This window comes from Macaca nemestrina, chromosome 10 (genome assembly GCF_043159975.1).
Source record: "Macaca nemestrina isolate mMacNem1 chromosome 10, mMacNem.hap1, whole genome shotgun sequence".
Taxonomy (NCBI): Eukaryota; Metazoa; Chordata; class Mammalia; order Primates; family Cercopithecidae; genus Macaca; species Macaca nemestrina.
In genome coordinates this window covers 86,345,839-86,370,377 of record NC_092134.1, presented here as the reverse complement: position 1 = coordinate 86,370,377, position 24,539 = coordinate 86,345,839, and the positions used below count along the sequence as shown (strand labels likewise).

The following is a 24,539-nucleotide window of genomic DNA, read 5'->3' as shown; positions in this document are numbered from 1 at the left end:
AAAATGCAAAAGACCCAGAATAGCCAACATAATATTGTAAAAGAACAGAGGTGAAAGACTGACGCTATCTGGCATCAAGCGTTACTATAAAGCTATAATGATCAAGACAGTGTGGCATTTGTGAAGGAAAAGACAAATAAAACAATAAACCTATATAAATACAGTCAATTGATCTTTGACAAAGGAGCAAAGGCAATTCAATAGAGAAAGACTAATCTTTTCAACAAATGGTTCTAGAACAACAGGACATCCACATGCAAAATAAGAAAAAAAATTAATCTAACATAGACTTTGCACCTTTCACAAAAATTAACTCAAAGTGGATTATAGACTTAAACGTAAAATATAAAACTACAAAACTCCTAAAAGATAACAGGAGAAACTCTAGGTGACCTTGTGTTTAGTTGTGAATTTGTAGATTCAACACCAAAAGCACAATCCATGAAAGAAAAATTGATAAGTGAGGCTTCAATAAAACTAAGAATTTCAGCTTGGCAAAAGATACTGTTAAGCAAATAAAAGGGCAAGCCACAGACAGGGAGAAAATATTTGCAAATACATCTGATTAAGAAGTATTATCCAAAATATCAGCCTGGGCAACATGGTGAAACTGCATCACTACAATACAAAAAAATATGAAAATTAGCCAGGCATGGTGGCACAAGCCTGTAGTCCCAGCTACTCAGAAGGCTGAGGTGGGAGGATGACTTGAGCCCTGGAAGGTTGCAGTGAGCCAAGTTCACACCACTGCACTCCAGCCTGGGCTATAGAGACAGATCTTGCCTCAAAAAAAAAAAAAAAAAGTTCTATCCAAAATATGTAAAGTGTTAATATTCAACAATATGAAAGCAAACAACTCAAGTAAAAAAAATGGGCAAAAGACCTGAATAGACACCTCACCAAAAGACAGACGGATGGCAAATAAGCACATGAAAAAATACTCAATATCATATGTCATTAGGGAATTACAAACTAAAACAATGAGGTACTATTACACCCCTATTAGAATGGTTAGAAAATCAGAACACTGACACCACCAAATACTGGTGAGGATGTGGAGCAACAAGAACTCTCATTTGTTGCTGGTAGGAATGAAAAATGCCACAGCCACTTCAAAAGACAGATTGGCAGCTTCTTACAACATTAAACTTAGTCTTAACATAGAATCCAGCAATGGTACTCCCATTTACCCAAGTGAGTTGGCGTTTATCCAAATGAGCTAAAGACTTAACGACCACCCCAAATCCTGCATTTGAATATTTGTAGCAGCTCTATCATAATTTCCGAAACTTGGCAGCAAATGCCCTCACCAAATGCCTTGCTGATATTAGTGCAGTGTGCTTACAGAATTCCACTGCTTTGCTGGACCAGTAACGCTAGGCCATGTCAGTTCAGATCACTGCAGAGTAAGTGGAAAAAATAATAATGAGACTTAAATAATAACAGACGTATGCAATGTGGATTAAAAGACACAGTTGTTCATTTAAATTCTATTTCCCCAGTGTTCTAAAAAAACAATATAGATGTTTGTTTGAAGTTATTTGAAAGGCTTTTAAAAAGTTTCAGATAATATGGTTATTGACACTACCCAGCAGTATTTTATTGTTATTCCTTAATAAAGGAAGAATTTTTTTTTCTTTTTTTCTTTTTTTTTTAAGACAAGGTCTCACTGTATCATTCAGGCTGGAATGCAGTGGTGCGATCTTGGCTCGCTGCAGCCTCAACCTCCCAGGGTTAGGTGATCCTAGCACCTCAGCCTCCTGAGTAGCTGAGACTACAGGTGTGCGCAACCACACAGAGCTAATTTTTTGTATTTTTGTAGAGATGGGGGTCTCACCATGTTGCCCAGGCTGGTCTTGAACTTCTGAGCTCAAGTGATCTGCCCACCTTGGCCTCCCAAAGTGCTGTAATTACAGGTGTGAGCCAACGCACCAGGCCTGGAAGCAAATATTTTTAAGTCTGTCTTTGAGGAGTCGTGTGTGTAAACCTGAGCATCTATCTGAAAACAGGCCACTAAGCTCTGCCCAATTACGAAGAAATATTTAAAGCCATTTAGGTCAAGTACCACATTAGTTAGTATATTGATGTTACAAATATACAATTATCTATATTCATTGTAAGCACCACAAATAAAATATAAATATCACCTAGAGAATACTTATGAAGCATTCAGGCTTTGAGAACCTGATTCTAATGTGCTACTAAGATAATGAGAATTCATTAAGAGCTCTTTGCACATAACAGAAGGGTTAATATTTGCCACGACAGGGAGTTGATACTCAGTAGAACATTCTAAGCTTCCATTCCTGGATTGGTTAAAAGTCTGGAAAATTATGTCAAAATTTGCCCATCAGGAGATGATACTGCATTGCAGAAACACATGAACTTCCAGGTTATGCCAGACTGGATGTTGCCTGGGAAACCATTACTGGTTTTTGCTACAGCTAGAAGAGAAAGTCTGTTCCTAAGGCGAAGATAGTTTCAGAACTTTCTGTCTCTAGTTCTTCCATAGCTTCTGCAGTCCTCACTGCTCACATGTCTTCTACACACAGCCCCAGGTTGATCTGATTCTGTGTGGTCCCTGATTCCCAGATATTTGCCTGAATTTGACTCCTTCAGGTCTAGACATAAGTAAAAAAAAAAAAAGGAAAAAAGAAAAAAATTGCAAAGCTGCAAAACTGTTTGGTTTTACCTATGCAGTACCTTTTTATTTGAGGAAATGTTTAAAAATCGGGATACAGCTCATATATATATATATATGTATGTATATGTGCATATATATACTTTTTTTTTTTTTTTTTTTTTGAGACTGAGTCTCGCTCTGTCACCCAGGCTGGAGTGCAGTGGTGCGATCTCAGCTCACTGCAACCTCCACCTCCCAAGTTCAAGCAATTCTCCTGCCTCAGCCTCCTGAATAGCTGGGATTATAGGCACCTGCCATCATGCCTGACTTATTTTTTAGTAGAGACGGGGTTTCACCATGTTGGCCAGGCTGGTCTTGAACTCCTGACCTTGTGATCCGCCTGCCTTGGCCTCCCAAAGTGCTGAGATTACAGGTGTGAACCACCGCGCCTGACCAAACATATATATTCACAGTTTTTTTATTTTTGAAAAATTGGAATTTTGGCAATTTAAAGCCATATTCCCTCATGAAGTAATCTGCTAGAGCAGAGTGACCACTGTGCTCTTAAATGATACATGTGGTCTCCAGTTTGCCACAATCCTCACTAATCCCAATTGTTCCCAACACTGAGGCTATTAATTTTCATTTACCACCATACTTTCACCTCTGTATATTCTTTGTGATAAAGAAGTACTTCTCTTTTCTTTCTTTCTTTTCTTTTTTTTTTTTTTCTGAGGCAGAGTCCAGCTCTGTTGCCCAGGCTGGAGTGAAGTGGCATGATCTCGGCTCACTGCAATCTCTGTCTCTCGGATTCAAAAGATTCTCCTGCCTCAGCCCCCCGAGTAACTAGGACTACAGGCACCAGCCACCACGTCCTGCTAATTTTTGTATTTTTAGTAGAGATGGAGTTTCACCATGCTGGCCAGGCTGGTCTCAAACTCCTGACCTCAGATGATCCATCTGCCTCAGCCTCCCAAAGTGCTGGGATTACAGGCATGAGCCACCGTGCCCAGTCTTCTCTTTTCTTTTTTTAATTTTTAAAAATGTTTTATTTCCAACTTTTAAGTTCAGGGGTACATATGCAGGATGTGCAGTTTCGTTGCATAGGTAAACATGTGCCATTGTCATTTGCTGCACAGATCATCCCATCACCCAGGTATTAAGCCCAGCATCCACTAGCAATTCTTCCTAATACTCTCCATCCTGCCACCTTTCACCCTCCGACAGGCCCCAGTGTGTGTTGTTCCCTACCCTTGGTATCCATGGGTTCTTAACATTTAGCTCCCACTTATAAGTGAGAACATGCAATATTTGGTTTTCTGTTCCTGCATTAGTTTGCTAAGAATAATGGCCTCCAACTCCATCTCTGTCCTTGCAAAAGACATGATCTCATTCCTTTTTATGGCTGCATAGTATTCCACAGTGGATATGTACCATATTTTCTTTATCCAGTCTATTACTGATGGGCATTTAGGTGGATTTCGTTTATTTGCTATTGTTAATAGTGCTGCAATTAACATACATATGCATGTGTCTTTATAATAGAATGATTTATATTCCTTTGAGTATATACCCAGTAATGGGATTGCTGGGTCTAATGGTATTTCTGCCTCTAGTTCTTTGAGGAATCGCCACACTGTCTTCCACAATGGTCGAACTAATTTATACTCCCACCAACAGTGTAAAAGCATTTCTTTTTCCCCACAACCTCACCAGTATCTGTTGTTTTTTGACTTTTTAAAAGTAGCCTCTGCCTCCCAGGCTCAAACGATCCTCCACCACAGCCTCCCAAGTAGCTGAGACTACAGGCATGTGCCACCATGCCTGGCTAATTTTTGTATTCTTAGTAGAGACAGGGTTTAGCCATGTTGGTCAAGCTGGTCTAGAACTCCTGACTTTTAAATGATCTGCCTGCTTCAGCCTCCCAAAGTGCTGGAATTACAAGTGTGAGCCACCATGCCCAACCCCCATATGAATTTTAAATTTTTTTTTTCTAATTCTATGAAGAATGTCAATGGTAGTTTAATGGGAATAGCATTGAATCTATAAATTGCTTTGGGCAGTATGGTCATTTTCATGATATTGATTCTTCCTATCCATGAGCATGGAATGCTTTTCCATTTGTTTGTGTCCTCTCTAATTTCTTTGAGCAGTGGTTTATAGTTCTTCTTGAAGAGGTCCTTCACTTCCTGATACTCTTCCATGTTTAATATGCAAAGTGAATCTATGTACAAAGAACAAACACTGCTCATTTACTCATTTATATCTCATGTCTGGTCCCTACAGCCATTTAACTTTGCAACTCCTGGTCTCACTCACAGACCTCTGGGTGTTCTTGAAGTGTGTATTATGCTGTTAATTTACTCCCAGGGCTACCTTGTGCCTTGTTTCCTTAATCCTCCACTGCCTACAGACCAGGGGAGACAGGTCATGCATCTAAAAGTAAAGGTTCCAGGTGGCTCTTAATTACTCCTCTGAATTTGCCTTATTGTCTACAGATGGGCCATAACATTTCTTTCTAATTTAGCAATGAATACTATATACTCAGTGACTCTTAGTATAAGAGAATCTGGATACTCTAGTTCAGTTGCCTCCATAATCATTTAATTTTCCTCGTAATTGAGGTTATATGTAAATACTGTAACCATAAACTAATTTAGCCACTAGTGTAATCACCTAACAGGTTCTCCTTGCCCACTGCCTAGACAGAAGCAGTTTATTAAGACAGGGGAATTGCAACAGAGAAAGTGTAATTCATGCAGAGCCACAGTATGGGAGACTGAAGTTTTATTATTATTCAAATCAGCCTCTCCAGAGTTCAGGGATCAGAGATTTTAAGGATAATTTGATGGGTAGGGGGTTGGAAAGTGGGGAGCGCTGATGGATCAGTTCAGAGATGAAATCATGAAAAGTCTAAGCTGTCCTCTCGCACTGAATCAGTTCCTGGATGGAGGCCACAAGATCAGATGAGCCAGTTTATGGATCTGGGTGGTGCCAGCTGATCCATGGAGTACAGGGTCTACAAAATACTTCAAGCACTGATCTTAGGTTTTATTATAGTGATGTTATCCCCAGGAGCAATTTGGAAAGATTCAGAATCCTGCAGCCTCCAGCTGCATGACTCCTAAACCATAATTTATAATCTGGTAGCTAATGTGGTGGTCCTGCAAAGGCAGTCTAGTATTCAGGTAGGAAGGTGGTTTGTTTTGGCAAAGCGCTGTTATCGTCTTTGTTTCAAAGTTATACTATAAACTAAGTTCCTCCCAAAGTTAGTTTAGCCTATACCCAGGAATGGTGTAACAACTTGGAAATTAGAAGCAAGGTGGAGTCAGGTCAGATTTCTTTCACTGACATAATTTTCTTAGTTGTAATTTTTGCAAAGGCAGTTTCAATAGTTTTTTATGAATAGGAGGAAAGAAATAAAGAGAGGGAAGGAGGGAGAAGAGGACAGAGGAAAAGAGGGAGAGAGAGAGAGGAAGGAAGGAAGGAAAAAGAAGGGTCAATAACCATATGACCGCCTAAGGGGTTCACCTTGCCCACTACCTAGACAGAGCCAATTCACCAAAGTAAGGGAATTAGAATAGAGAAAGAGTAATTCACGAAGAGCCAACTGGGTGGGAGACCAGAGTTTTATTATTACGAAAATCAGTCTCCCCCAGCATTTGGAGAGCAGAGTTTTTAAGGACAATTTGGTGGGTCGGAGGAAGCCAGTGAGCTAGGAGTGCTGATTGGTTAGGGATGAAATCAGAAGGAGTCAAAGCTGTCTTCTTGTGCTGAGTCAGTTCCTGGGTGCAGGGCACAAGATCAGATGAACCAGTTTACCGAACTGGATGGCGTCAGCTGATCCATCACATGCAGGGTCTGCAAAATATCTCAAGCATTGATCGTAGGAGCAGTTTAGGGAGGGTCAGAATCTTGGAGCCTCCAGCTGCATGACTCCTATCCATAATTTCTAATCTGTGGTTCATGTTAATCCTACGAAGGCCATCTAGTCCCCAGACAAGAAGGAGGTCTGCTTTGGGAAAGGGCTGTTATCATCTTTGTTTTAAACTATAAACTAAATTTCTCCCAAAGTTAGTTCAGCCTACACCCAGGAATGAACAAGGACAGCTTGGAGGTTAGAGGCAAGATAGCGTTGGTTAAGTTAGATCTCTCACTGTCTCAGTCATAATTTTGCAAGGGCAGTTTCAACCATAGTCAGCACTCAATAAGTACTAACCATAATATTGTCAATGATTGGTATCAGGCTTAGTGTGTTTTGCTCCACCTCCTGCCTCCTTGGTAATTCCTCAGCCTGCTGGGGACAAGGCAAAAGTTCACTTCCATTTTTTTCAGTCTCTCTTTATATGAATTGATCATTTTTTAAATCCTAGATTTTCTTTGGGGGACTGAGGCAGGAAGATCACTTGAGACCAGCCTCGTCAATATAGCGAAACCCCATCTCTACATTCCCTTGCCCCTGAAAAAAAAAAAAAAAAAAATTCCAAGGTTTTTTTAAGGACCTTGTATGTTAAAAAGGAAAGTGAGGAAGTAGACCTGACAGTAGTTACAGACACTACCCTGTTTCTACCTTCCACTCTGTGCTCTCAAATCCCAACACCACCAACATAAATAAATGGTGATTAGATAGTTTAGCCAGCATTTGCTCTTGCCTTAGGTTAAGGCTATTCAAATGGCCAGGGACTTTGACATATGCATCCAACTGAAGCTGAACTCAACTTGGCTGGCTCTGCCCAGGTAGAAGGGGCTTTGAATGAGATTTTAGCAAACAATCAGATGTTACCAAAATCTCATTAGGAGAAGAGAATTATCCTGTGGTCTCTAGCTCAGGGCCTTGAGGGAATATCCTTTCAGGACCTAGATGGAGCCCCATGGTCAATGCACCAAGAAAATAAAGGGCTTTAGCCTGAAGGTGACAGATGGAGGACTAAATTACTTTAAATGTTTGTCCAAAATATGTAAAACAAATTGCTAGGATAATATCAGTGTTGGTTTGACTAGCCTGTTGGATTGGTTGAGATGAAGTGAGGAGCTGGCAGCTGGGCTCATCTGGTAGCACAGATAAGAACCTAATTAGGGCCGGGCGCGGTGGCTCAAGCCTGTAATCCCAGCACTTTGGGAGGCCGAGATGGGCGGATCACGAGGTCAGGAGATCGAGACCATCCTGGCTAACACGGTGAAACCCCGTCTCTACTAAGAAATACAAAAAATAGCCGGGCGAGGTGGCAGCGCCTGTAGTCCCAGCTACTCGGGAGGCTGAGGCAGGAGAATGGCGTGAACCCGGGAGGCGGAGCTTGCAGTGAGCTGAGATCCGGCCACTGCACTCCAGCCTGGGCTACAGAGCGAGACTCCGTCTCAAAAAAAAAAAAAAAAAAAAAGAACCTAATTAGCTCTATGAAAGAGAAAGCCCTGTGCCACCTCCCCTGAGCTGTCTGAGGCCCAGGGGCACACCTTCCAGCTAACTGAGGCTGCTGCCTCCTCCCAGTCCCCCTGAGGAAAGGAAGTGCTGTTTCTCTCCTGATAGGACAAGGATGACCCAGCAGATGGGCGTGTGGGCAAGCAGAGCTCTCAACTACCTTTTCTCTTAGCATGGGTGACAGTGTGTATGCCCACTGACGTCCCTTCCTTCCTCTTTGCTTTTGTGGACCAAGCAGGAAGGGGCTTCGATGGGATTTTAGCAAACAATCAGCTGTTACCAAAATCTTATTAGGAGAAGAGCATGTAGAGTTACCCTGTGGTCTCTAGCTCAGGGCCTTGAGGGAATATCCTTTCAGGACCTATTGTCATGGAAGGAAATGACAATAAGGAAATCTTCCTTACACAAATATGTAAGTATGCATTCCTCTTCGTCAGATACAATCACAACTTGAAGAACTTGCACCAGCCTTGTGATCTGGGTCTTGGCCCCTAAGACCTGACTAGAATCAATTATTCTTAAGACACCTGCTGAGAGAACTTATTCAGATAAAACATTTCAGGGCTTTTTTGATTTAAAGCTTTTCTATTTAAAGAATAACAAGCTCCTTCTCTAGTTTTCTTTAACAAACTAGGCATATGACAGGCAAAGGATACAGATTTTTCATAGCTTACTTCCTCCTGAAATTTAAATCTGGTTAATCAAGCTCTGTGAATGACAGTTTCTCCTTTGAACTTTGTGGGCTAACACAGCTCTCTGAACACCCATAGTTTGTTCGTTTTTTTTTTTTTTTTTCTCTCTCTCTTTTTTTCCTGAGCAGTGTAAACAATTGTAAAGCTTTAAATAAATGAGCTATAAGAAATTTTCCCAGGGTCTTCATTCTGTGATTCCACCAGGTGTCAAGGTCTCTGAAGCAGCTGCCTTAGACACATGCCTGAACTCAAAGCAGCCATACTGTTAAGGGACAGACTTGGTGCTGGGGGATAAACTTAGTGATTTCGGTTTTTGTTTGTTCGTTTGTTTTGAGACAGGGTCTCCTCTCCCACGCTGGAGTGCAGTGGCACAATCATAGCTCACTGCAGACTTGACTTCCTGGGCTCAGCCTCCTGAGTAGGTAAGTATAGCACACACTACCACCCTCGGCTACTTTTTTATTTTTACTTTATTTTTTTGAGACGGAGTCTCACTCTGTCACCCGGGCTGGAGTGCAGTATCACGATCTCGGCTCACAGCAACCTCCACCTCCCAGGTTCAATCGATTCTCCTGCCTCAGCCTCCAGAGTAACTGGGACTACAGGCATGCACCACCACACTTGGCTAATTTCTGTATTTTTAGTAGAGACAGGGTTTCTCTGTATTAGCCAGGTTGGTCTGGAACTCCTGACCTCAGGTGATGCACCCCCCTCAGCCTCCCAAAGTACTGGGATTATAAGCATGAGTTACCCTGCCCAGCCTATTTTTATTTTTGTATAGACGGGGTCTCGCTATGTTGCCTAGACTGGTTTCAAACTCCTGGGCTCAAGCAATCCTTCCACCTTGGGCCCCTAAACTGCTGGGTTTACAGGCGTGAGCCAGCCGGTGGAACCCAGCTTGCTGGCTGTTTTGATTTGACTTGTAGGGAACAAAGCCTGACACTGGCCGGGTGCAGTGGTTCATGGCTGTAATCCCAACATTTTGAGAGGCTGAGGCAGGCAGATTGCTTAAGCCCAGGAGTTCGAGACCAGCCTCGCCTGGTCAACATAGTGAGACCCTGTCTCTACCAAAAATAACAACAACAACAAAAACAAATGCCCTCCTTGACTTTGTCACAGTGTTTTAATTTTCATTTACATCACCCTTCTCTATGTGACACTGTGGGTGTGGCATCTGTGCTGCTCAGGACACAGTGAGGTGTCTGGTGTCAGGGTGAGCAAAGACCAGGGCAGGCAGAGAGACCTCAGATTCTGGCTTCACTGCTTAGTGTCAGCTGATTGGCTTGAGGCAGAACCAGCCCTCCAGGAAGTCCTTTCCCTTTTCTGGTATTCCTCACAGAGACAGTAAGAGCTACCCTGCAGGGTGGTTTTAAAGGTAACAATAGGCTCACCTGTAATCCCAAAGGCGGAAGGAACACCTGAGGAACACCTGAGACCAGCCTGGCCAATGTAGAAAAACCCCTCCTCCACTAAAAATATAAAAATTACTGGGGCGTGGTGGCACATCCCTGTAATCCCGGCTACTCGGGAGGCTGAGGCAGGAGAATCACTTGAACCCGGGAGGTGGAGGTTACAGTGAGCCAAGATCATGCCATCACACTCCAGCCTGCACAACAGAGAAAGATTTCGTCTCAAAAAGAAAAGGTAACAATAATGAATAAATGAATATGTGACACCTGGTAAAGTAGGCTCTCAATAAATGGTAGCAATAATGATTATTGTTGATTTTGTAAAAAGAGTTAATACACTTTAAATGCTTGGAATAGTATACTCAGTAGGTGTTCATTGTTATTGAATACTGTTATCAAAGGGAATCCAGATGCCTTATCAATTTGGGATCTTCAGGCTTTTTCCCAGTAATGCTATGGATTTTCTAACGTGTTTGATTAAGGCAATTTTTCTGGTATCTTCAGAAAAATTTTGACATGATTTAGCAGGTCAAATTCAGCCTATGAAGGGAAGTAAAATTATAAGATCTGTGTCTCAGAAAGAGCAAGACTGTGGTTTAGAGAATGGATTGGAGGAAGAAAGGAACATTAGTGGGAAGATAAACTTGGAAGCCACAGCACCACCACAGCAGGATTCTAGATTTGAACTAAAGCAGAGGCTATAGTTAGAGGCTATAGGAAGAGGACTGATCAAAGATTGGCTTTGGAGATAGAAGCTACTCTACTTGTGGCAGATGAAGAGGAAGGAGTCACAGATGATCTTGAGATTTCTGTCTTGGGGCAACCGGGTAGATATTGATTTCATTTTCTGAGAGGAGGAGCAGTTTTGGAAAATAACATGATTCGTTTAGAATTTATTTTAAATTGGAACCTTGCGTAGTCATTTTATTCAACCAGAAACAAAGACATTTCTTTACTCTTAGCTATTTTTGTCATGTATTTTTAAACTATCCCATAATTTAACCAGCATATATCACTAAGAATAAATGCATAGGTAGAAAATAACCACAATCAGTCTTTTGTCATGATACCAAAATATAAAGTGGCTGGGGCCACAGTTATGTAACACTTAGAAATCATGACTAACAAAATAGAATACTGACATATGATTCTAAGATTTACAATTATAGATTAATTAAACTGCACCAGATTCAGATAAATGAAACTAATGTCTGATTCTCCATCTTCATTTATTTAAATGTATTTCAGGCCGGGCTTGGTGGCTCATGCCTGTAATCCCAGCACTCTGAGAGGCCGAGGCAGGCAGATCACCTGAGGTCAGGAGTTCAAGACCAGCCTAGCCAACATGGTGAAACCCTACCTCTACTGAAAATACAAAAATTGACTGGGCGTGGTGGTGCATACCTTTAATCCTAGCTACTTGGGAGACCGAGGCACAAGAATCGCTTGAACCCAGGAGGTGGAGGCTGCAGTGAGCCAAGATCACACCATTGCACTCCAGTCTTTCAACACTCCGTCTGAAAAAAGTAATAATAATAAAAAATAAATAAATAAATGTATTTCAGAGAAGCAACAACAAACTACGTTAAGGAAAAGAGCACCCTAAAAGAAAAAGGAAGAGCAAAAAAAGTAAGCTGTAACAATATTTTTGTAAGTGATAATTGGGAAAAATACTTAAAAGCCTACTATTTTACCAATAAAATAGAATAGTGATATACGATTAATTTATAAAACAAAGGATGCAATGTGGGCCAATCGTATGTACACAGTAAATACTCATCAGAAAAGAATATGACTAGGAGCTACTTTTTATGGTGCTGTTTTCAGTCATTTTCACATTTTCAGTAGAATTTTAAAAGTCCCTTTTCAGTAATAGAGGTGATACTCTAACATAAAGCCATCAATGCACTCCCAACATTGAATTCTAATTATCTGCTTCTGTGTTTTTCCCTCCCTGCACTGCGAGCTACAGGACATAGAGAAGACCATATCCTACTCAACCTCATATCTCAGGTGCTAAGCACTGTGCCTGACCAAGGGAACACTTGATGAATGTTTATCTAATGAAGTAAGAAAGGAAGAATAACACACATCCAAAAATATTAAGTTATTTCCATCTTCCTTGACAAAACAACCTTATGGCCGGGCGCAGTGGCTCACGCCTGTAATCCCAGCACTTTGGGAAGCTGAGGCGTGTGAATCACTTGAGACCAGGGGTTCAAGACCAGCCTGGCCAACATGGTGAACCCCCAACTCTACTTAAAAAAAAAATAAGTAGCCAGGTGTAGTGGCACATGCCTATAATAACAGCTATTCAGGAGGCTGAGGCAGGAGAATTGCTTAAGCCTAGGAGGCAGAGGTTGCAATGAGCCAAGATCGTACCACTGCACTCTAGTGTGGGAGACAGACTGAGACTCTGTCTCAAAAAAAAAAAAAAAAAAAAAAGAACTGAGCATAGTGGCTCAGGTCTGTAATCCCAGCACTTTGGGAGGCTTGAGCCCAGGAGTTCGAAGCCAGCCCGGGCAACACAGCGAAACCCCATCTCTACCAAAAATACAAAAAATTAGCAGGGCGTGGTGGCTCACTCCTGTGGTCCCAGCTACTGGGGGTAGGTGGGGGACTGAGGTGTGAGGATCACTTGAGCCTGGAGGTGGAGGTTGCAGTGAGCTGAGATCACAGCAGTGCACTCCAGCATAGGTGACAGAGAAAGACTCTGTCTCAAAAAAACAAAAAGAAAAAAGGAGAGAGAACTGGAATTAGAAAACTAAACTGTGGTTTAAAGGTAAGGGACATTGCTAAATAATGTAAGACCCAATTCTTGTAGGGTATTAAATTATTCTCTGTGAAAGAGCTTACAGCTTTTTCTCTTACAGAGAAAAAAATTCATGAACTATGGCTCTGGAACTATGAGTCCGGTACCCAGGAAGCCTGGTCTTTAGTCCAAGCTCGGTAGTTAACCTGTGTGATTGAGGCAGCTGCTCAATCTCCCCGAGCTTCAACTTGACCTAACGATGATTTCTGTCATCTCCCTTCCACTTGCGCAGTCTCTTCCTGCAGTGATGGTGTCATACCAGCCCACGGAACAGTGCTCATCAAACAAGGTACTTGTCAGTATTTACATTTTTTTCTAGTGGTTAGTCATTTAAAGAACTATTTGGCATTACTAAAGCATGGATGCATGTATACCAATCCATGGAATAAAATGAGCATTTACTAAGTGCCAAGCAGTCTGCTTAGCACTTTGCATGTTTAAACTTCACAAGTAGAAGTGGGCCAGAGGGGTTGAGTATCTTTCCCAAAGTCACACAGCTTGTGGGTTATTAATTTGGGACTCTGAACTCCAGCTTTTCTGCCTGCAAAGGCCATGTTCTGAACCACTAAGCTACACTGGAACAGAATACAGAACTTGCATAAAACATAAGAATTCTAAGAATTTTGTGGAAACGTTTAAGAAATCCTGACAGAATGGGATCTTTTATAAATTGACATTTCTCATTCCCTCCATCCTGAATAGTGAAATCACTGATTTGGCTCTTCTCAGTCTGTAACATCTCAAATCCCAACAACTATTGCCTTGTTCATCAGCACAAAGTTTGCACGTACTTAGTGCAAAATTTAGTTCTGTTACTAAATCGAACTCATGAGGAGTTTTAATCCAGACTCTCAAAGTTCCTAATATGCTATCAGAGAAGATTTTGTACCCTAATGGAAACAAATTATTCATTATTCATATGTGCTTGAAAATACTAAATGTGAGTGCTTGGAAGAGGACTTATCAAAAATATGTGGACTGTTTAAGTCAGACAAGCAAAGCAAAAGCATAGTTTTGTTATTTGCCAAATTTGGCCCATTTGTTTAAGGCAGCCCGGGAATAGATTTAAGCACATACACACACCAGCCAACTGAAATTAATGTATATATGTATATATTTAATGGGCTGATTTCCGGCCCACTTATAGGATTCCCAAGAAGATAAGAAAAATAATTGCATTCCTTAAGTTAGAAAATGTGGATAAAACGATAATGGCTTGCATAAAGAAAAGTTTAAATTTCTCTGTGGCTATAACTACTAACGAGCTGCTAATATTAAAGGATATCTGTGTGAAAGCACATTCACAGGGTAAAACATTATATGTGCATAAGTTGTCATTACTGTTTAAGAAAAAGCCAAGTTTGGTGGGTAAAAAAAAAAAGAGATGGCTCACTGAGCTTTGAAACATGCAATAGGGCCACAATAGCACTAGTAGCCAGAATAGCAATAGTAGCTGTCTACATAGAGCATAATAAGTTCTTGGAAGCCAGAAAATCAGTTGAAAATCTGTTGATCTCAAACAACTTTAAGTTTAAAGAGTATAAGTGGAATTATCATTTGCATTATTATAGCTCCTCTGTTCTCTGGTCTTGGGATGATTACAGAGATTGTTCTTCTATTCTCACAGTGCACAGACCAGCTGAAATCTACAGGACTAGGAAGATTTGCAATTCATTTATAGAATTGCTAGAACTAAATAATGGCAGATTTTCAAAGATATGTAATAGATTACTCTGAATTATAAAATATTAAGGCTATCAGTTGGGTTCTGCCTTGATTGTATTAAATTTCATGGTAATGACTGTACTAAAATTCATGGGGAAATGCAAGATAACAGTATTGATGGCCATAGACAAGAGGATGAAAACAATGCACAATGTATGGAATTAATTTTAAGCCACACACTGAGTAGACAGTGATGTAAAGTAAAATGATATTTTTCAAGGAAAGACAATTATGTCACATTATAATCCAGTTTACATAAATAGCATACCATTAAAAATAAACTAAGTCTTCAGAGCATGTAATTCAGGACTGTTTTGAAATCTCTTACTCTTGTTGGTTAGTTATTTTGTACTGTAAGGGAGGGAAAATGGCTTCTTCCATACTTCTAGGTTCTTTGACTGGGATACAAATTAAATTGACACAAAACAGATTAACAGAAGAAAAAACATTTTTGGCCAGGCTCAGTGGCTCATGCCTGTGATCCCAGCACTTTGGGAAGCTGAGGATCAAGGGAGGATCAAGGGAGGATCACTTGATCCCACGAGTTCAAGACCAGCCTGGGTGACATAATGAGACCAAATCTCAATTAAAAAAAAGAAAAGGAGAAAACATTTTTAATTATATGCACACACACTGGAATCCCACAAAACATGAGACTCAAAGAAAGGCCATATGATGGAAGCTTATCCTGAGCTACAGGAAGGAATAGGGACTTGGGGCTTGCAGAGAACTAGTGACAAGTTATAGGAGGGTGATGAGAAGAAATGGATGGTGAATAAAGGTTGTCTTGTTATGTAAATGAAAAGTCTCCCAGGTAATAAAAGTTGTCTGAGAGCAGGACTCTTCCTGATACAGATACTTTGACTAATGTAGATTTCTTTTATAAATATAAATTTATTTTACAAAAGGACAGCTTTTCAGAGATACCCCTGTGTCTGCAGTTGCTCAGAATAATCAGCTCGAAATACGCCAAATAACCTATATTTTGGGGTGGCATATTTTTTATTTTTGAGATGGAGTCCTGCTGTCGCCTTGGCTGAGGTACAATGGTGCAATCTCAGCTCACTGCAACCTGCACCTCCTGGGTTGAAGCGATTCTCCTGCCTCAGCCTCCCAAGGAGCTGGGATTATGGGAACCTGGGGGTGGCACATTCTGATCTTCTGTAGTCATGCATTGGGATCTTCTGTAATCATGCATTTTCTCTCTCTTTCTCTCTCTTTTTTTTCTGATTCATTATTTCCTTTTCTTTTTCATCTTGGTATTTGTAGGGAAAGTGATATTCCCCTCCCCGAAATCATATTATTCCAGACAAAAGAAAACAAATGCCTACACTTATCTAATCGATCAGAAGACCACCTCCTCACCCCCGCTTTTTTTTTTTTTTAAAGATGGAGTCTTGCTCTTGTCGCCCTGACTGGAGTGCAGCGGGGTGATTTCGGCTCACTGTAACCTCTGCCTCCCGAGTAGCTGGGATTACAGGCACCCGCCACCACGCCCAGCTAATTTTTGTATTTTTAGTAGAGACAATGTTTCACCATGTTGGCCAGCTGGTCTCGAACTCCTCACCTCAGGTGATCCAGCTGCCTCGGCCTCCCAAAGTGCTGGGATTACAAGCGTGAGCCACGGCGCCAGGCGAACAGTCTCCCTTTTAAGCACACTGTCCCCTTGAGTTACCTGCTGGTTTCAAGTGGAACACTAGGGGAGGAAGCAGAAAGTTCTTGTCTTGCTCTGCCACATACTGGATCTAGCTGAGGCCAGGGCTCAGGCCTGTGGTTTCCTGTAGTGTGGACTGGGCTATTTTTCCATCAAGAGGGCAGTGGAGAGATGAAGTGAAAGGATTTAAAAGCGGTTTGTGGCCTGGCGCGGTGGCTTACTCCTATAATCCCAGCACTTTGGGAGGCTGAGGCGGGTGGATCACCTGAGGTCAGGAGTTCACGACAAGACTGGCCAACATGGCAAAACCCCGTCTCTACTAAAAACACAAAAATCAGCCCGGTGTGGTGATGGGTGCCTGTAGTCCCAGCTTCCTGGAGCCTGAAGCAGCATTGCTTGAACCTGGGAGGCAGAGGTTGCAATGAGCCGAGACCACACCACTGCACTGCAGCCTGGGCAACAAGACCGAAACTCCATCTCAAAAAAAATAAATAAATAAAAATAAAAGTGGTTTGTAAACTGTAACACATTGCACAGAAACACAAGATTACTACTACGAAATATTAGTTAGAAAAGTAGAGTTCTTCTTACCATTTCCGTGTTTCTTCTCACTTCCTCCTTTCCTCTTCTGACCACCTCCTCAGCCGTGAACGCACCACACCAGCAAGAACAATAAGAGCCGAGGGTCTGAATTGTTTAATCAAAAGAAGAGTCAAAATAAGCTACACCCAGATTACTGAGAAAAGTGAAATGAAAACAAGCTCAAAAACAAATTCCAGGAAGATGCTGTCTTTGTATTGACTTACCATTTCATGTTTTCATACATGTCAAAGTCTTGAAGCTTCGGTCATTAGTCTTCTGCTTCCAAGAAGTAAATGCTGACTCGTGTCATTTGCCCCAGATGCCACCGGAAATGTCATCTTCTCCCCAGACGCTGGCTTGCAAGCATAGCAGCACCCAAAGGCTAACCTATTTCCCCTATAGCCCAAGCTCAGAGATCTCCCGTCTGGCCACAATGATCTACAGGAGAGGAAGAAAGCTATCTAGGGACGAATCTAGAATCAACTGAGAGAGGTGCTTAAACATCACCAGTTACTTTAATGAGTAAGTACTTTTCAGTTTTTCCATTTTATTTGAAACATTAAGTTGGCATTTCTGACCAGCCTTTCTTGAGACTGTCATTTTTGGGGCACTTACTGTAGAGAGGAATCAGTACCCTAGCCTCCTCCAGCCCACCCCATGTAACGCTAAAGAGACAACTGGTGCTTGGCAATAACAAAAAATTAGTGATTGATAAACTAGTAAATTTATTAAAATGGACAGTGAAAGGAAACAACCAATTTAGTCGTGAACTGCAGAAGGGACGTGAGGCATTTGTTGTCTGAAATCTTGTATGTTGTGGTTGACCACAAAGGCTTGGCATCAGTTTTTACTTCCAGCACTGCTTCTTATGAAATGGATGACCTTGGGCAGATTACTCGATCTTTTAGCCTTAATTTTTAAATGTATAAAATGGAGAAAATTAAGAGTATGTAGTCCAGGTGCAGTGGCCCACACCTGTCATCCAAGCACTTTGGAAGGCTAAGGCAGGTGGATTATTTGAGTCTAAGTTCAAGACCAGCCTGGACAATATGATGAAACCCTGTCTCTAAAAAAACCTATAAAAATTAGCCGGGCATGGTGGCACAGGCCTGTAGTCCCAGCTACTAGGGAGGTTGAAGTGGGAGGATTGATTGAGTCTGCAGAGTGGCTGCAGTGAGCCATGATCTCACCACTGAATTCCAACCTGGGCAACAGAGCGAGATGAAAGAAAGAAAGAAAGAAAAGAAAAGAAAGAATTTCTTAGGGTGTGTGTGTGTGTGTGTGTGTGTGTGAGACGGAGTCTCACTCTGTTGCTCAGGCTGGAGTGCAGTGGCGCTATCTCAGCTCACGGCAACCTCCGCCTCCCGAGTTAAAGTGATTCTCGTGCCTCAGCCTCCCAAGTAGCTAGGATTACAGGCACACGACACCACGCCCAGCTAATTTTTATATTTTTAGTAGAGACAGGGTTTCACCATGTTGGCCAGGCTGGTCTTGAACTCCAGACCTCAAGTGATCTGACCCCCTTGTCCTCCCAAAGTGTTGGGATTACAGGCGTGAGCCACTGCGGCCTTCTTAGAGTTCTTAAGAAGAATAAAGAGATAAACTGGTAAAACATGTAAACACATTTTGGAGGGTATACTAAATAATGCCACTAAATAATTAATATTGCTAAATAATAAGTTAAATGCTTCATTTAACTAGAAATCTCCCTTAACCACTAAGCCCACTTTCCAGATATGTTAAGGTTGCTCCGAATAACAATAGCAGTGAACATTTGTAGAGTTTACACAGCATTTCATTTGATTTCCACAGTTAACTCTAAGGTAGGCAGTGCAGAGCTGTTGACTTATTTTTGGAGCTGGAGGAGAAGAGAGAAGCGGAAACTCGGCTGGACACGGCAGCAGGGAGAAAAGCCCCTAGGTCCGTGTTGGCACTGAAGTGGGGAAAACCATGGCCTGGGGAAAGGCCTAATGTGAGAAGTTAATTGGTGTGCCTGGGAAATAGGACATTCATTTCACTAGCACAGATTCTTGGTCCTCAGCTTCCTTAGTCCCTGGACCTTGCTTGTCCTTTCTTCCACTCCAAGCCATGGAGCTTGAAACTGGCAAGTCCTCAGTTGCACTGCCAACAGGCAAAGCAGTGGGAACTCAAGTTTCCAGAATCCTCTACAACATAGTGTGAGTAAAAGCCAAGGCAGAGACGGTGTCTTGCTCTGTCATCCAGGCTGGAGTGCAGTGGTGTCATCACAACTCACTGCAGCTACAAACACCTGGGTTCAAGATATCCTTCCACCTCAGCCTCCTCCTGAGTAGCTGGGACTACAGGCGTGTGCCACCACATCCTGCTAATTTTTAATTTTTAATTGTTTTTGTTTTTGTTTTTTTTGTAGAGACACGGATGTAGCTTTGTTGTCCAGGCTTGGCCTGAATTCCTGATCTCAAGCAATCCTTCCTCCGTGGCCTTCCCAAAGTGTTAGGATTTCAGGTGTGAGCCACTCTACCTGGCTGAGACTTGCTCTTATAATCTCATTTTTAAATTCAAAAAACGTTTTCCATAGGTGGGCTATCTATGGAAAAAGGTGGCTCAGGCCTGTAATCGCAGCACTTTGAGAGGCCTAGGTGGGTGGATCACCTGAGGTCAGGAGTTCGAGACCAGCCTGGCCAATACAGTGAAACTCCATCTCTACTAAAAATAGAACAATTATCTGGGCATGGTGGCAAATGCCTGTGATCCCAGCTATTCCGGAGATTGAGGTAGGAGAATAATTTTAGCCCGTGAGACATTGGATGCAGTGAGCCAAGATCACATCACTGCACTCAAGCCTGGGCGACAGAGTGAGACTCTATCTCAAAAAACAAAAAGAAAAAAAATTCTTTTTCCATAGAAACACTATTACATGTAGAATTTAAATACTACAAAAATGGTAACAAGAATGATAGCAACAATAATAAAACAATATCCATTTCTAAAACTCTTTTGTGTAATCCCCTCAGAGGAGCATAGGTGCTATTTCCCCTATTTAATAAGCGAAAAACTAAGCAGCACAAAGATAAAGTAAGCATTAGAGGTGGAAGAAATCCAGGCCTGCTGACTCAACCCCGGGTTCTTGTTCTGAGTAAATGGACTTTTGTAGCTAGTCCTGGAGCAGAATTGTCACAATCCAACCTGTTCATCAGTTGAAAGCACTCGTCATTATTAGCTCTCCCATCGCCCTTGTTTTATCCATGGGAACTTTTAATTCAGCCACTGGTTAGAATCTAGAGTAGTCAGCATAAGCCTAAACATTTGAAACACAAATATAGCTTTAGTGCAGCACTGGGTTTTCCATTGGCTTTTAAGAAGACTAGCTAACAGAGTGATGAAAATTGAACTAAGTTATTTCACACCTGCTTTGTTTTCTCACGGAAAATTTTAAAGCTGTGCACAAAATATTATTTTGTTTTTCAACAGAGAATGACAAGGAAAGCTACATGCAAATATTTCTATCTAGATAAGATTATTTTTTTTTCTCTTAATTTAAACAAATATTTATAGCTGAGATTAAAAGCTCAGGCTTTGGAGCCATACTTACACCTAAAGAAACAAAAGGAAACCTTAAGCTTATCTAATTATTCGGAAGATTCACTGTCATTAATGACTGTGGTGGCATGAGCCCACCTACCCAGGAGGCTGAGGTTGGAGGATTAATTGATTGAGCCTGGGACGTTGAAGCTGCAGTAGTGGTGATCATGCCACTGTATTCCCGGGTAACCAAGTGAGACCCTGCCTCAAAAAAAAAAAAAAAAAAAAGAACAAGGAGAAGAAGATACATTGTCAAAAGAATAGTTCTGCCATTTACTAGCTGGGCAACCTTGGGCAATTTATTTATTTATTTTTAATTTATATTTTGAGACAGAGTCTCCCGTTGTCCAAGCTGGAGTGCAGTGGCACGATCTTGGCTCACTGCAACCTCTGCCTCCTGGGTTCAAGCAACTCTCTTGCCTCAGCCTCCTGAGTAGCTGGGATTACAGGTGTGTGCCATGACGCCGGGCTAATTTTTGTATTTTTAGTAGAGACCGGGTTTCACCATGTTGGTCAGGCTGGTCTCAAACTCCTGACCTCAGGTGATCCACCCACCTCGGCCTCCCAAAGCACTGGGAATACAGGCGTGAGCCACCATGCCCAGCCAACCTTAGGCAATTTATGTTACCTCTCCATGCCTCAGTTTACTCATCTATAAAATGGAGATAATAATGGTTCCTCCCTCACCGGGTTATGAGAATGGAGTAGGCCTGTCACAAAGTGAGTGCTCAGTGAGTGCAGATGATTATTAGGCACAGGCACTGGGCCCTGAGGGGTACAAACATGGGTAAGACCCACTTCTGCCATCCAGAACTAGCATAGAGTGGGATAGAATGGCACATGGGCAGTTAATTACAGAACAAAACAGAACCAAAGGTTAAGTAGAGGCATCCCTCAGAGGAAGGAGAGAGTTTTCTACTTGGGAGATTAGGGAAGGCTCTCTGACAAAATTGTCTTTTAACTTGAGTCTTACTGAAAGAACAGAATTTTAGTAAGAGGAAAGTGTGGGGGAACATTCAAAGGTGAGTCATAGAAACAAAGATAAAGACATGAGAAAAAGGCCTCTGGGCTTACACAAACCCTATCGTTCCCTGCAGTCTTTCAGAAGATCCCAAGAAGAAAGGATCATATCCCAAAATATAAAAAGTTTACAGAATGCAAAATGTTGGAATTATGCTAACATATTAAATGAATTTGAAATTTTAAAACTTAGATGATGAAGTTTTATGTAAGAAAACATATAAAACTAAAACTATACCATTTAAAAAATAATGTTTTAATCAAAGACAAACTTTTTAAAGACTAAGAAAAATTGAGGGAACGTAAAATATTTAACCATAAAGCCAAAAACAAATGTGACATTGATCACTGTGCTCAGCTTCCCAAAATATATTGCAACATTCCCCTCCTCCCTAAACTATATCTTGAAAATATATATATTGTTTCCAATATTCGTTAGACATCAAAAAAAATTTTTTTTTCTTTTTTTTGAGAAAGGGATATCACCATGTTGCCCAGGCTGGTCTCGAATTCCTGGGTCAAGTGATCCTCCCGCCTCAGCTTCCCAGAGTGCTGGAATTACAGGTGGTGAGCCATCACGCCCGGCCAACATCAAAAATTTTAAATGATTGCCTGGATACAGATCAGCTTAAGGATTTGTTCACAATTAAAACAAAATCAGTCATCAAAAATAAAAATGACTTTATCAACACATTTCAGAAGTAAAGTTTATTTCCACCCAATTATGTATTCCCAGCCAGTGCTTCAAGCAAAATTATACAGCAGCTCTCTGAAATTGCATGGTGAGAATGTGCTGCCATCATTCCCATTGTTGGTCAATGCAATATTTACCTTTAGGGAGACTGTTCAAAGGTCACGAAACAATTATTTGAGGAATTCAGCCATAGTTTGGTGGGAAGATAAATGAGTCTCTAGAGAATTGGGAGACTGGGCGAGACAATTATTTGAGGAATTCAGCCATAGTTTGATGGGAAGATAAATAAGTGTTTAGAGAATTCGGAGACTGGGCGCGGTGGCTTATGGCTGTAATCCCAGCACTTTGGGAGGCCAAGGCAGGAGGATTACTTGAAACCAGGAGTTCAAGACCAGACTGGGCCACAAAGCAAGAGCCTGTCTCCACAAAAAAACAAAAAAATAAATTAGCCAGGCATGGGATGCACACTTGTGGTCCCAACTACTCAGCAGGCTGAGCCAGGAGGATCGCTTGAACCCGGGAGATAAAGGCTGCAGTGAGCCGTGATCGCACCATGGCACTCCAGCCTGGGTGACAGAGTGAGACTCTATCTCTTAAAAAAAAAAAAAAAAAGAAAGAATTGGGAAGTGATAGGGGCCTGCATAGACTGCTTTTCCTACCTTCTACCCCTCAACCCCAGAGAACTTTTTATTCTCTCCACCTGAATATGTATGAAACTCAGGAGACAGGTCTGGGCTAGAGACAAGGATAATAGCTACATTCACTGAGCACTTAGAAATGTGGTGGTGTCATGCTAATAACTTTACATGTGTTCATTTAACCCCCACTTGTTAGGAAAACTGCAGTTATATTGTTCCCATTTTATTGACGAGGTTTCTTCAGGGCAGAGAGGTTGCTTGATAGGCTCAGGGACTCAAGGGCTAGTAAGCAGTAGAGCAAGATCTAAACCCAAGGGGCCAACCCCAGAGCCCCTCCCTCTCAGCCAATGTGCTTTATTGCCCCAATTCTCAGTCATCTGCATACAAATAGGAATTGATAAGGGGATGGTCCCTTGTTACCATCCAAACCAGGACTCTTAAGGGTTTGGGGTGCTACTAATCATTCTGGGAAAACAGGCGGAAACCAGAACTGTTTGGGGCAAATAGGGACATATGGTTACCTCATTTCCTGACACTCTGAAAATGGGTGGACACACGAGGATAAGAATGTTGAAGAAGAGAAGAAAGGACCCCTTCAGTGGGCCTTGAGAAAGACCGGGAAGGGAGGGAGAAATAAGAAAAAGAGAGAGAGAGAGAAAGACCAACATTTGGGGAACTCCAAGAGAAAGATAAACCCTCAAAAGATACTAGGGGCATTTGGGGAACTGCAAGAGAAAGATAAACCCTCAAAAGATACTAGGGAAGGACAAGATGCAAGGGTGTCACAAATACGTGGACTTGAGGGCTGGGTTTCTCAGAAGGAGCAGTCAGTCATGCCCCCACCCCTCATACTGTAAGAACCAAAAAGTGACCACTGAAAGGAGCAACAAAGAAATCATCGGCGATTTACTAACAAACATTCCTTTGCTTTGATGCAGTCAGAGCCAAATTGAAGTAAACGGAGGAGTGAGTGGGAGGTGGGGCCCAGACCTAGACCCAGTCAGTGCAAGCAAGTTTTGTTTTTAAATGTGGCCTTGGAGCGGAGGCAAAAGATAGGACTGTCCTGGAGGTGGAGTCAAAGATGTTTCCTTTGTTTTTCAAAGCAAGAAGCTAGAATGTGTTTAATGCTAAAAAGAAGGATCCAAGCCAAGTAGGGTAAAGAAAATGCAGAATGCAAATTATCCCCTCACTGGGGGATATCCGGGAGCAAAGTCCCTGAGCTGCTGAGGAAGCTTTACGCCTAAGAAGGTACCTCTCTGCCTTTGCAGGAGAGTGGGAAGCGGGGTGAGGATTTGAAGGTTTGAGGAGGGAGTTGAGGCAGGGTTCTGTCTGCAGGCCTGTGTTTTCTCTGGAATCATTGTGGGAGGGCTTGCTGAGTCAAAGGATTAGAAGGGCCTACTGCCTGGCAGGCCTTGTATTAGGCTCTTGATGTATGAGATCTCTTTTCATCTTCACTATTATTCAACGAGGTAGGTAATATTGTTCCCTTTTTACAGAAGAGGAAACTGGTTCAAAACTGTGGGCAACCGGCCCAAGAGCACGCAGCTGTCCAGGGACAGAGTCCCTGTCGGGCTTCTTTGCCTGGAGTTGAAAGCCAGATCACCACCTTCGGTATCTTTCATTTGTGTTAAAGGGGTAATAGGTAGGAAGTTAGCAAATATACTTTGAATAATGGATGCAAGACCATCATGTAGATGTTTACTATAGACTGTA

The 24,539-nt window shown here is 41.9% G+C and overlaps 1 protein-coding gene and 1 long non-coding RNA gene across 13 annotated transcripts in view; one reads left to right on the top strand and one right to left on the bottom strand.

Annotated features, from left to right (window-relative positions):
* Positions 1-6,237: 6,237 nt before the first annotated feature.
* LOC105470075 (uncharacterized) lies at positions 6,238-17,229 on the bottom strand. Of its 5 annotated transcripts, none has more exons than XR_011609206.1 (6): positions 17,138-17,229; positions 16,923-17,018; positions 11,545-11,657; positions 10,123-10,337; positions 8,006-8,578; positions 6,238-7,692 (listed from the first exon to the last, which is right to left on the bottom strand). It is a non-coding gene; the product is annotated as an uncharacterized lncRNA (long non-coding RNA). The 5 variants fall into 5 exon arrangements; XR_011609207.1 differs by having other exon boundaries at positions 8,006-8,566; XR_980253.2 differs by having other exon boundaries at positions 8,006-10,337.
* LOC105470069 (PC-esterase domain containing 1B) overlaps positions 11,653-24,539 on the top strand; it is a 157,691-nt gene continuing 144,804 nt past the window's right edge. For 5 of the 8 annotated variants that reach the window (XR_011609201.1, XR_011609203.1, XR_011609204.1 and 2 more), the window contains exons 1-3: positions 11,653-11,769; positions 13,185-13,241; positions 16,976-17,435. The gene's annotated coding sequence lies outside the window, so the exon portion shown is untranslated. Of the gene's footprint in view, positions 11,770-13,184; positions 13,242-16,975; positions 17,436-19,302; positions 24,075-24,539 lie in introns of those variants that run through there. The other 3 variants (XM_011721813.2, XM_071071826.1, XM_011721815.3) reach the window with 3 other exon arrangements.